The following is a 12,441-nucleotide window of genomic DNA, read 5'->3' on the forward strand; positions in this document are numbered from 1 at the left end:
GGCCTGACCTAAAAAACCTTGCAGTATAAAACATGCACTAAAATATTTATGTCAGGTTACTATGGTTATACGTGTGTGTACGTATATTATACAGAACAAACTCGATCTTGCTCTGGCTGGCCCTACACAACATGAAGTTCAAAGGGCTCTTCCCAGCGGAAGACTGAGCCTGGCTGTGGTCAGCGGAGACGGCTACGTTAGACGAGCGTATGAGCCGCGTGTGACATGCCAAAGACCAGATCATCACCTCCTGCCTCTGAGGGATTTTGCTGGTATGGAGAAGGGAGCCCAGGCGTCTCTCTGGCTCTCCAGCACACGTGGGTGCACGGGGAAAGCTCCACCAGAAGCTGGAGGAGCCTCTGACGTGCAGAGGTGCAGCACACCACCACCTCCCGAGAGCAGCTTGGTGCAACGGGTTGCAACTCCTCCCCGCGTCACTGCGGGACGGTTCAGCGCCTTTCCATCGCCTGTGACAGCCCGGGTTTCCAGAGGCAGCATCTAACCTTACGAACATGGTTACAGGGGCTTGACTCCGTTCTTGCACCAAAATAGACCAAAATAGGCCAATTTCCCATCTGTGTGAAAAGGACGGACCTAGTGGGCAAAACGTCAATAAAAGCAAGAAAGTTCCTCTGCTTTATATCAGTAGAAAATACCAGCTCCCGTCCCAGAGAACAGATTCAAGTCTCCAGGAAAACAACAACAAATGCTTAGTTCTGCTTGGAAATCAAAGGTCACATTCAGATCTCACCCGTGCAGCAGAAAGCCAGAGTAAAGCCTCAACGTCCACGAGTTACCTCACTTTTTAGACTCCAGGCTAGCGTGCCGCTTGGTTTCTACGGAGCCGGCTGGTATTCACGCAGTCTATTTACAAGTTCTCTTGGCTCTTTACACAGAGGAAACATTTTCTAGTGTGAGCTCCCTCGCTTTCTTTCCTATGCATGTGCACACACACGCACCACAAACACGCGAGGCAGAGCAAAGGCATTTAACACAACTACATGTCAGTACGTTTCAAAGAAAGAAGACATTTTATATTGTCAGTACAAAATTGTCACAAAATGCACAGAATTATGATTGTGTGTGCATTTCTCCCTCCTAAGAGGATTGTGCTAATTAAACAAGAAGAGATTATCAAACTTTGTCTATAGCTGATAAAATCCAACTACAAATTAAAATGCATGTTAAAGCTAATCCATCACATACTGGAAAATTAAGCTAGCGCGTTTGTAATGTTTTTAACATCCTTTGTCCTTCAGACAGTGCCCGAATACTAGAATTTGGTTGAATTTAATATTTTGCACTTTAGCAGAGATTTAGAACTGTACATTCCGTAGAGTTTCTAAAAGCTCATCTTCTTTGCATGTTTAAGATTATGTTGGTAATTTACATTCCCTTTTACAAATACAATTGTAAAAGAAGAAAGGGGAAAAATGTAAGCAGGCTGGATTAAAGTAAACATTTGCCTCCTTCCAGTGCCAACAAGTTTTGAAGTTTCCTCTCATTATTGCATACCTCTTGATGAGTCACAGCAGCAGAAATGCCAAAATGCCACCAAAGAAAGGCTTTTCCTTTGTTATTGTTGGAACAAGCAAGAACAAGAAGTTCTAGAGGGAGACACATTCTTGCTGGGCCCCAGCCCTTTTTGCACGTATACATTTGAGTCATCTGAGCTGTGATTAACCAAATCGAAATGCTGAGGGAGTCAGTCCAAAGCGGCACACCCAAGCCAAAGCACTACTGAAATAGGAATTCAAAGCTCGGGATGCTAAACCAAAGTACCCAGCCTTCAGCTATTCATCCGATACTAATAACTAAAGGGCATTTTCCTTCTGGCCTCGGTCCACTGCAGGCAGAAACGGTGCCGGGTGGGAGCGTGACAATAGCTAAAGGGCGAAGGAACAGAGCTGAGCAGAAACGATAACGGAGAGCCCACGTAATCTGGAAAAAAGATCACAGGCTATCCGCCACGGGACGCGGGGTCTGTTCCTTGGTCGGCTGCTTATTTACTGTGCAATTCTGGGACAAGTCACGTCACCTTTTTCCGTCTTACTCTTTTCTCATTCTCATTCTCATTCCTCCACATTTCAAACCCTTTTTGAGTAGGGACTTCGTTTCATTAACATTATGGTAATCTCAAATACTTGATAGTGAATTTTAGGGCCGATAATGATACAAATAATAACTGTTAAGTGAGAAAAAAATTAAAATATATGTGGTGTCTTTCAACATGACAGTCTCCTACCTTTTAAAATAACTGATTAAATGGCTTATGCATTCTCGAGGCATTTATTAATTTTACTATTCTGACTATGAAGGATGTGATACATGATGGAGTCATGTTTGTCAAAAGCACAGGCTTCTCCTTTTAAACATAAAATACGCAAAGCAAACTCCTTGCAAAAACCATGCTTGGAAGAAAGAGGAGGACATGGGTAAGAGCTGAAATATTCTTGTCCACAGTTTGCCTTGGATCACCCCTCTTCATTCGCCATGCGAAGGTTGAGCACTGCTTTTATATTTGCCCCCCTCATGTTGATTGAGACTGAGTGCACATGCTGTGACTGTGTTCAGGTGAAAAGTCAGCCTGTCATGTCACACCCTGGAGATGCCTTCATTCAGCAACTCTGCTCCCGGAGTCCCATCACCTCTAACTCAAGATCTTGAACTCTCCTGCAGCTTCCCAAGAGCACCAGCAAATTCACACATCTAATAAATCTGACCAAGCCTCAAGAGCTCTTATTGCGTTGAAGTTATTTTCATGCAGAAACCTTTACACACCTCCACCACCTATCCTTTGGCATGGGGACTTATCCAGCTGGCCATAAGAAGGGAGCCGACCTCCCTAGGCCGGCCGGGTGCTCCCCCAGGCCCTGGTGCAGCAAGCGCGCGCAGCTGAGATAGGAGGGAGCACGAGCCACCAGGTGCCATGGCTTCTCGCGAGGACTGCGCTTCCTGAGCTGTCAGTCTGCAGATCAGGTGATTTGTAAAGACCTGCTCCAAATTCTCATATCATGTCCCTCTGCGCAGAAATTAACTTCTCACTCTAAACAGAAATAATAGTTGCAGGTCTCTGGCTTTTCTCCAGTTTAAAACTGAGTTAATTCCTCACAGTTCTAAGAATCAGAATAGCAAATTCCACATGTCCATGCAATTGCTTTGACCTTGCACTATGATTTGCGCTGGAGTAACGTCCATTTAGAGTACAAAACACAAGGGTAGTATTTATTTAACTGATTATGCTGCATTCTTGTCTTATGAATCACTCTCCACAGATGGTACTTATGCCATGTCCTACTTTCTCATTTGACAAACGATTGCTCCAAGACTCTCTTATACTGACTCTAACATGAATGTAACTGCACTGAATGCAACAGATTTATTTTTTATTTGTATTGGTGTCAACAAAGTTGGACACTGGACCTCTAAAAGTAAAAATGTGCCCCAAATACCTGTAGAATTCAATAGGGCACATTCATTATTTATAAAATGATTGTTCCTGTTTCAGTACATTATTGATATTGTTATTTTGTGAGTTTTCCGCATGTACAACTGTTACGTACAACTGTACATAGTCAATACTGCTTGAGATTAATAAGACTGGTGGAAGGTTTTTCAATCAATACATTCTCTCCAAAGAATATGCAGCTGTGCGGGGGGAACAATTGCTAGCGTTTTCACAGAGGTGTAAATAAGAACCAACTCTTTGAAGTCAAAGGAATTATAAAAGCAGAAAAGAGGAAGACCATATGCGATGTAAAGTTTAACATACATTTTGAATGCAACTTTGTGGCACTTGGAGACCATTTCTGCATTACAGTAATTATATATTCAGTATCAAATGGCTTTCAAATATAGAGTCACAAACCACTCCTAGTGAGAAGAGGAAAAAAAAAAAGATTTTTTTTTTCTTGGGGAATGGTTTGTCAACTTAGTCTTGCAAACCGTTACTCTCTTAAACAGAATCTGTTTACATGAATAGCACTGCCAGAAATAGAAACCAATGAGAACCAGCTGTTTAAAGACCATACGCATAATATCCAGCCTACAAGTTTCAAATAGTAATTTCTCATTGCAAGCGTCCTTACCTTCGCTAAGAGAGGAAAGGAGGTCCAGCCGCCCTGTGATTCAGGGAGAGGTGAGAAGGGCTTCGGTCCTATTGCAGATTACCCCCCAGGTTTTGTATGATGATAAGAGTGAGAAATTGCTGTAAGAAACTGCTAAAACTGACTTCCCTCCTCCCCCTGCAAATGGTTTCCCTTAACATCCTGCTCTGGTTATGAGTTTACAGCTTCAGGACTCATTCTCTGACTTAAGCAAGTTCTTCAGACTACCCCCAAATACACGAACCGCTTTGTCCCTCGCATTGCAACCGAGGAGAAAGCCCTGCAGCTGCTCTGCGGGTTGGCACAGCCGTCCCCTGTGAGGCACTTCTTAAAATTAATACGTGCACATCCATATCACCCACCTCTTTTGCCTAATCCATCCGAGGAGCATGTTTCCATCTCATGGAACGAGGCAGGATTTAAAACCCGCATGTGTTGCACAGATTTAAGGATGTCATTGACCTCTGCAGCCACGCTGTTTTGGGCAGCTTTTGCAAGCTACTGGGTTTGGGTTTGGAGAGCTTTGGGAGGGGAGGCTGTTAAGCAAAACAGAAAGTTTTGCATGAAACGGGCCAAGCAATTCAGTAGATTACACTCGTCCTTTGATGGAGAATTAGAGGGGACTGTGCAGGGGGAGGATGAGCGGTTACATACCCATGCCGGACACCGAAAGGAATTGACAACCTGGTGGCATTTTACGCTAGATATTTTTGGTGTCCTGGCCAAAGTGCAATCTGAGTAATTACATCCTGCCCACCTCTGCTGCTGTTGTACTTTCAATCAGATGTAATATTCTTCATATCCTGTCCAAAACAACTGCATGCTATAAAAATAGCCATTTCATTTTTTCACAGAAGTGACTATTTCAGCTGTGGCTTAGAGCTTCTTGCAGATGTAAAAAAATAAATAAATAGGACTTCTGGATATAAATATTCTGTGCATGCTGCATTTTCTTTTCACATCAACTGTAATACCTGATCTTCATGCATTAACAGAAAACCTTATTAGTTGTTTTCTACAGGACGTCTACAAACCCAGAATTGCTCAGGGCCCTTTCCAGCTCGGCACCGTGTGAATCCACAGTGACATCCCAGCTGGGAAGAGTTTGCACTCTGAATATCTAAGGCAGGCCAGGGAAAACGTAAGCCCAGCAGAAGCAAAGAGACTTGGCCAAGGTCATCCATGCCTCGCTTTCTGCGCGAGCCTGCAGACCTCGCCTGCTGTTCAGGTTCCTACAACACTTGGAAAAAGTAGAGCTCTGCTTAGCTAGCTTTTTCCCTTGATTTGTTTATATCTTTTATAAGTGGAATTTGTGTGTAAACTAACTTTGTTCAGCCACCCGCAATTTGCATTTCTCCTAGCCGGGCGCTGCCGCGCGCCTGCCCGGGGGGGGGGGGGGTGCAGGGAGGAGGGCAGAGCCCCTGCCCGGAGGTGCGGGGGGACCAACGCAACCCAGAGGCAAAACGCCCTCGCGCTCCAAAAGAAACTGGATATACAGCCCTGCTTTTTCTCCTTTTCTTTTCCTCCTTTTTTTTAAAAAATTTGGGTTAAACCTGGGGTGCCGGGAGCCATTGCAGGGCATGCCAGTCCCTGTCCCTGCACCTCCCAAGTGTCGCCCACGAAGTGGCAACCGTCGCAGCATTGTGTGTGGGGCCACGTGGGAGGAGAGAAAAGGAAAAGCCATATGAACAGGACCCTGAAGTTTTGGCAAAACCCCAGCAAAGATCAGTGAGGATTTTGCCTGACTCAGGACTAAACAAGAAAGTCAAGATTTGACTTGTATTAATAGAAGGCTAAACAGTCAAAATTCAGCTTTTGGAGGCTTTTGCTGCATGGCTCAGGCATCAGCGTTTGGATGTGAATCGGACAGGGTAATAAAGCACGCGCTTCAGTTTTAGGCCTGCAAGTTGCTTATTTCTTCTTTTTTACTTCAGTGGAAATAGTCATGTGGATAAATTCCAATATGTGCCAATATCCCACTGAATCAGGATCTCTAAAAACAAGGGCATGAAGCCTGATGGACGGTCAGGCTAAACACCACTAAACTGGTTCCAGTTGGGAGCCTGGAGACCACCTAACTCACACCTCTAAAAGAGCAGTACCAGGGGGCTGGAGGGAAGGTATAACAGGCACAAAGATCTGTCCCCAAAACTATCCCAAGATTTTTTTTTTTTTTTTTTGTACAGATGCGTTTCACAAACCTGCAGACCATTCCTAGGCAGAAAGAGAGGGAAAATTGCCACTCTAAAAGCTGCCAGCTGCAAAGCAGCCGTAGACCAGCCCTACCTCTGTTATAACCATGCTACAACGACGAGTGTTCAAAATAAATTGTCATCTCCTTTCTCCAGCAGCTATTACCATTTCTGTGCATGAAAAGTAAATGGATGTTTCATTTCGTCTTCTACTCCTGGAAGTGAAGTGCTCTCGTACGTGACACACTTGCAGTCTGAAAAGTAATGGCAAAATAAAACTTGCATTCTTAAGCTTGGTCTATATTTAAATTTTTGCCAGCCCAGCTCTGACACTTAGGGGTGTGAAGAAAAAAAAAAAAAAATCACACCTTCTAACCAATGTAACAGCAACGTACAAAAATCCGTACAAAAATATAGGCATAGTTGTATTGAAAAAAAAAATCTTTTGCCAATATCACTTGGAAATCTGTTTTAATTTATCAGAAAATAACTTTTTTTCCTGACGCAGTCTCTTTCTTACTAGGGAAGATTGCTAGGCTAGCGCTGGCTCTGTCCATCTGGCTGCGAAGACAAACTTAAATTTTTAAGTAATCGGAAGCTCTCAGAGAGGGTTTTGGGAGCCAGAACTCGTGTTCACGTATGTTCAGCCTGGCAAAGGCCAACGTCACACAACGCTCCCTGAACACGCTGATAAAATAATTTTGCTCTATCTGGGCTATGCTGAGAGGAGAAGAAAGCAGCTTGGTGCCTTCCTCCCCCAAGTCCTTGGAGCAGGCTCTGCACAAGCGCCTGGTATCTCTGCTCGGGGGCACTGGGTCAAAAACCAACACAAACGGAAAAATTAGTATGATAACTGGACAATATATATAAGATTCCCATATGCTTTACCTGGAAAATCTATAGTTTCTTCAACACTATGCGGTGTTTAAAAAAACCCCAAAAACAAAAAAACAAAGTTAAAGAAAGCAGCAAGCTGCTCCCTCAGTGCTGGCTGACTGCAGCTGCAGCGGTTTTGGCTGCGCGTGGAGGTTCAGCGAGGGCACATTTATCTGCAGTTACTGTGGAAGAGGCTTTCCAAAGTACACACGCAATTCACTAGTGCACTATTGTACTGCTAAAGCTTGTGCTTTCTGGGTAAAACTTCTAAAAATAACCTTTTTAATATTAAGCTCAGAACATGGATATTGCTTTTGGCAATTTGTTCGCTGTGTTACAGCTGGAAGAATACTATGAAGAAAAAGTTTCCCAGTCTTGTCATTCGATTCACTTTATATATAACATAACAGTAGCAATACAGCACTCTAAAACAACAGTGACAGCAAAACATTAGAGCTCTGCAGCTCTTTTCTTAACCGATCCCGTTGTACCTGGATACTGCACATCATATGGTACAGCATGCAAGATAGATTGCCTGCTCTTCCTAAAAGGGATCCCAACAGCCACAATAACGATAAGGAGAGGGAGAAGGTGGCAACGACAGGGACTTCTGCCTGTACCTTGTAGCTAGAAGGTAAGCATTGAAGCTAGAAGCTAGGTTTCCTTCCTCATTTCAGGTTTGACTATATCACACGGACATCAGTGCTAGAGTCTCAGGCTCAGGAATGGTGATCCTAGTGAGAGGACATAGGAAGAACTAGAAAAACATAAGGGTATTAATCCTGGATGAATACTAACCTAATCCATCTGAAATCAGGCTTCAAAGGGGATTTAGGGGCTTAAAGATGTGGATGGCTAAGTGGATCTTTCAGAATACCCACATTTTCAATTCTCATCTGATTTTACCACAATTACAATGGAAAGCAGGAACTTATTTTTGAAAATCATTCTAGACCAACGGTACATTGCCAAAGGCCTATTAAATACGCAGCGTTATCGAACCCCAAGGCACCTTCTCTGAATCTTAACCTGCAAAACACTGGAAGCTGGGACACTGTTCTAAGAAACGCTCATGAGGTGCTTACGTTGGTCTTACTAACTTTTCTGCAGACACCCACTGTTGCCCAGTACCGGAGACGTGACAGTGTGCTGGGCAGGTGCCTGGTCCGGCACCCTACCACCATCCCCATGTTTCATAAGTCTCTGGGTTACAAAGCGTGGACTGGGATCGGGGTGAGGAAGAAGAATTGCTGATACGAGGGTTGGGGACTAGATCCAAGCCAGAGCAGGTAGATTAGGAATTGCCACTGAACTGACTGTGATTTATTGGGATATTATATCAAACTGGACTGAACCATTTTCAGTCTATTTGCACTGAGTGGCCTTCTGCCCTTGTGGATGCCTGTAAGCTTTCTGAAATTTAGCTTTTCATAAATCCTTAAGGAACCCCCCATCTACCTCACATGCTTCAATTTGGGTCAGGAGTACACTTTTAAAGCCAGTCTCCCAGTCACTCCCACTTTGATTTGCACGGCAGATCAGTCTCACAGCACACAAGCTGGCTTGGTTTTGGATCAAACTAAGCTAGAAGACACAGGCTAAAGGTTCTCCTACTGCTACCGGGTGTCATGTCCATGGGGGCAGACTAGAGCTTATCTGAAGTACTTGCTGATGGAGATGCAAGCAGTAAGTCCGTCAGAGTGCTTGCTATCTGAGCACATCGCGGGGAATTAGAAATAACAAGAACATGTCTGCCTTCCCTCCAAACCAGGAACAAAAGCATTTCTCAGCTAAAAAAAGACACAGATTTCATCTTTAAAATGGGAATGAAGAATCTGATTGCCTCTGAGAGCTACTGATGAAAAGAGATTGATATTATTAGTATGTTCAAGCCAGTGACATATATGTAAAAAATATAGATTGTGTGTGTCTGTGTGTGTGTTCAGGTGAGAGAAAGCAAAATAAATCAGTTCAGTTCTGAAAACGCCAGGGCTCCAGGCTGGCTTTTAACCACCTTTAGGGCAAATTTCAACAGCCAGAGCCTGGCTCCCGAGAGAGTGGTTTGGGGCTCTTGCAGGCGCTTGTGATACCTGCTTGGCAGCTTCTTCCCTTCAGCAGAAAATAGCTGTGGCAGCAAAGGGAAAGGACATCTCCCGAGCAGGGAAAAGCCCATTTTGCAGGATTCCTGACGTGTCAGGAATGGCAGCGGGGAGATTTTGAACAGGACATACTTGCTGAGAAACCAGAGCAAAGGATGCAACAGCAGCAACCTATTTCTCCAAGAGATCCACTCTAGTTTGGCAAGGCTGGAGCTCTCCAAGGCCACGTGATATGAGCCTGGGACATGACAGGTGACATCCAACCAGCCAAGCCATCACAGACGGACAAATCTCTGCAGGTGGAGACAAGTGGACTATGCTTATCCTTCCTGATGAGGATGGAAGAAAGCTCTTCCCCTTATACATTTATTGCTGCTATGATCAAAAGAAACAACATGGACCATGGGCACAGCGTGCTCTTGGAGCTCCACCATCCTCAGTGTCCAACTGCTTCCACCTGCTGCTGCCAGGAGATGTTTCTCGGTAGTGCATCGGGGAGGGAAGGGAGACACAGGCAGAAGCAGGGCTGAAGAGGGCAAGAAATGACATCCAGCCTCCAGCTCACAGATTGCAAGAAATGGAAAGAAGACAGCTTGTTACTTCCTGTGATTTCATTTCAGTTTAACTAAAGTTCAATTGTCTAGAGGGGAAGCGTCTTGCTCTTTCTTTCTCTGGTCCAATTATCTTAATAAATACATTCTCTGGCACAAGTTCATAAAAATAGATAAAACAATTTGTTTGGTGAGTAGATAAAATTGACAGTCAAAGTGAGAAAACAACAACAAGAGAGCCACAGAAGAGCAACACAAACATTATCAGGGAGAAAATGATCAAACAAGGTTCCCAAGGGATTTTAAATGCCACACTCTGCTTTGAGTGCACACGTTTCACCAATAAAACCCTAACACATTCCTTTTTCACAGCACGGAGAAGCCAAAGGTCTAGTTAAATCTCAGCTCATATAGGAATTTTAATAGATAAGGACCTACCCCTGTTAAATACACACATAAATACACACACATGCACACACTGAATATTCTGCAGCCTTCCTAGGATTTTCCTTTGTTTTTAGAATAACAAAGTGCTAATTGAAGACTTGGCTCATAACCAGACTTTGATGGTTCTCCCACCACCAAAAATATGACTTCAAGTCAGACAAATCTCCCTGTCTCTGCAAACAGTTTCCAGCATTTCATATGCAAAATATGTAGAGCTTTTTATTTGAAATGCTTTCTTTCACAATGTACTTTATATAAAGATGCTTTTAAGAACTTGAAAACTTTTCTTTATGGATAGAGGAAGATTTGTTTTTGACCTGAAAAGAATTTTTTTTACCTTTGTGCTCACTGAAGTATTTAAACATATACATATATAAAATATTTGCTTGGCCTACTTAAAAATACATAACTGCCAGAAAATCAGTAACAAAAGGTTGTTTTTATTCTCTTAATGGTATGTGTCATCCTTAAGATCACTTCTGAGCAAGGAAGCAGGTATTTCTCCCTGTCAGGTTTCCTTTCTGCCCTTTCCCTTCAGCTTTTGCTCGCCCTCTCCTGTATGTAAATAATGAAAGCTAGCTGCTCTGGCTGCCGTGATGGATTACACCTCCATCCGATCCCACACGTGATCACGAAGAGGACGGCACTAGTTAGGACATTAATTACAGGTGTCAGGTCTATTATTATCTGTGGTGGCTGTACTTGCTGGTGTACGACGATGCACAACAGACTATTATCTTCAAGAAGAACAACATAAAGACAAAATTAGAATTCTACCAAATCTGGGTTTCAGGGGAGTCAACACTAATATTAAATTTTCTGCTCTGGCAAATCGCCCTCGTGCTGCCTCGTTCACCGAGCTTGTTCCGGATGGCGATGACAGAAACCTCAGGGGCGTCATGGAAGTCGGTGCTATCTGCTCCAGCGGTCTGTGCCATGGAAGGACGTGTTTTGGGACACCTCTCGTGAAGCAGGAAGAACAAAGGTCAGGAGAAAAGGGCAACAAGGGTACATCAATCCTGGCTAGCCGGGATTTGTTTCTGTACTAAGTACTTCTCACACCCAAGAAGAGACACCAGTTGTAGAGTCTGACCACCTCCTGCCTGCCACGTCCTTACGAAGAACGGCAGAGTCGAAGGCGGGGGAACCTTTATGCAATGATTAATCTAGGCTGGAAGACTTCTCTACCCGTGCTGTCAAAGACAAAACTGCCATGGGACCGCCCTGGTCTGACGGAGCAGCTGAGCCGTGGAGAGCCAGCCCGAAGGACAGCCGCCGGCCTCCGCAGCCGCCGGTCAGCAGCGCCGGGTCAGCTGCGAGAGCGGGGAGGGTGAGGGATGCTCTGCACTGGTGAACTTTCATAGCAGCTGAGGAGACAGAGCTGCTGCAGTCCTGGAGAAACTGCCAGTCCTGCTGAAGGTACAATGTCCGTGCAGCTTGGAAAGGGGCTGTGCAACTTCATGCACATGGGAAGGGACTGGGCTTGCAGCCCTGATGTTTGATCCAGAGCAGGTCCAGCATGGGCAAGGGGCTTACGCTTCCCGGCCATTTTTCAAGTATTAACAGCACATTTGACAAGAATGGCCTTTTTGGTCAAAAAGGTCCACCAACGAAGAGGCTCTGTGGCAGCTTGGCTGAAGGTCCAGCAGGCATTAGCATCCCAGGAGAAGGAAGCGCGCGGGGGCCGGCCATGCCCGCAGCAGCAGAGGTGCCTCCGGCCGGCACCATCGGGACAACGGCCCCGGGAACCCTGCGAGGAACACGGGGCCCTTGGTCACGCTGCCACCGGCGTCGGAGTGACGTCCCATGTCAAGGGCATCTCACTGGCTGCTCGGCTCCAGTTGGCTCCGCTTTCCTTCATGTTAAGGGCACAAACAGTCCAGCACACACACAACCCAGATTCCTAGCGATTTTCAATGCTTTAAGCACCACTGTTGTCTTTAAGTATACCTTAAAAGACATGCACTATGTGGCTATTGAAGGCAAAGTGCTATGTCTTTTTTAAAGTTAAACTCAGTGGTTGGACCAATTTTTTTCCCCTGCAGTAAAATACTTGCTTATTGATTATCCTTGAGTTTGTGTCAAATGTAATAACTGTTTAAAAAAAGAAACTATGTAAAAATATATTTTTAACAATGCTTATTTAAAACAAAATAGTGTTTCAAATTAT

The sequence above is a fragment of the Dromaius novaehollandiae genome, chromosome 13, assembly GCF_036370855.1.
Source record: "Dromaius novaehollandiae isolate bDroNov1 chromosome 13, bDroNov1.hap1, whole genome shotgun sequence".
Classification (NCBI taxonomy): Eukaryota; Metazoa; Chordata; class Aves; order Casuariiformes; family Dromaiidae; genus Dromaius; species Dromaius novaehollandiae.